At 74.2% G+C, this 1112-nt stretch overlaps 1 protein-coding gene across 1 annotated transcript in view; it reads left to right on the forward strand.

Annotated features, from left to right (window-relative positions):
- TMEM59L (transmembrane protein 59 like) overlaps positions 1-1112 on the forward strand; it is a 6210-nt gene that overhangs the window by 1771 nt on the left and 3327 nt on the right. The gene's annotated exons all lie outside the window — the stretch shown is intronic.

Raw genomic sequence — 1112 nt, forward strand, 5'->3', positions numbered from 1 at the left:
GAGCACCGGGGGCACCGGGGGCACCGCGAGCACCGCGAGCACCGGGGGCACCGGGGGCACCGGGTGCATCGGGGCAGCGCGAGCACCGGGGGCACCGGGTGCATCGGGGCAGCGCGAGCATCGGGACCACCGGTTGCACCGGGAGCAACGGTGGCACCGAGCCGCCGCCGCGGGGAGGGGGCCGGGGCACCGCGGGGGGCACCGGCAGCACCGGCCCGGCCTGCAGGGGCTTTGCCCCCGCCCGGATACCCGCGCCTGCCCCCAGGGAAGGGGGGGTCCGGGCTCCACTGGGCCCCGGCGGCGGCACCCGCCCCCGGTTCGGGGTGCCCCGGTGGTCTCACCCATCCCGGGTCTGCGGTGTCCCCGGTGCTGGCACCCGTCCTGGTTTTGGGGTGTCCCCCGAGCCCCTGCCCAGGGATGCGGCGGGCACCCGGCTGAGCCCCAGCACCGGCGCAGCCCGCGTGGCAGACGGGGGCACCGCGGCCGCACAGAAGAGGATGMGATCCGGCGAGTGGTCTGAAACGCTCGCGTCTGCTTTTAAAACTAGCTCCAGGGAGGAAAAAAAAAATAATAATAATAATAACGCCTGGTGCCGTCAGGCGTGACCCGTGGCCCCGCGGCCGCCAGGGCCTGGCTGCTGGAGCTCCGTCCTGCCGAAAGGGAGAGCACGGCACCTTTCCGCCGGGCCGGCTGCGGTCCGGGCGCCGTGTCCAGCCGCTTGCCGGGCTGGGGGCGCTTGGCCGTGCTGGGGGCCCGGGGCCAGGAGGTGGGAGCCCCCGTGCCGGCTGCAGGCCAGCGCCGGCAGCCACCCTTTGCCGGGCTCCTGCAGCCCGGAGCGGGGTTGGAAGCTGTTTTCCCATCTGGGCTTCTCCGGTGCTCACGCTCCCTCCCCGCGAGGCGCCTGGCTCCTGCCCGTGCCCACGTGCTCCCTGCCCGCCGGCTCGCGCACCCCTGCGGGCAGGCGCACACACTGCCCCCCCCGGGCATGCAAAGCCCCCCTGTGCATGCACCCCCCCCGTGCATGCACACACAGCCCCTGTGCATGCATCACCCCGTGCATGCACACCCCCGTGCATGCACCCCCCCGTGCATGCACACACACCCCTCCATGC

The sequence above is a fragment of the Apteryx rowi genome, unplaced genomic scaffold, assembly GCF_003343035.1.
Source record: "Apteryx rowi isolate R43461 unplaced genomic scaffold, aptRow1 scaffold_1056, whole genome shotgun sequence".
NCBI classification, from domain to species: Eukaryota; Metazoa; Chordata; class Aves; order Apterygiformes; family Apterygidae; genus Apteryx; species Apteryx rowi.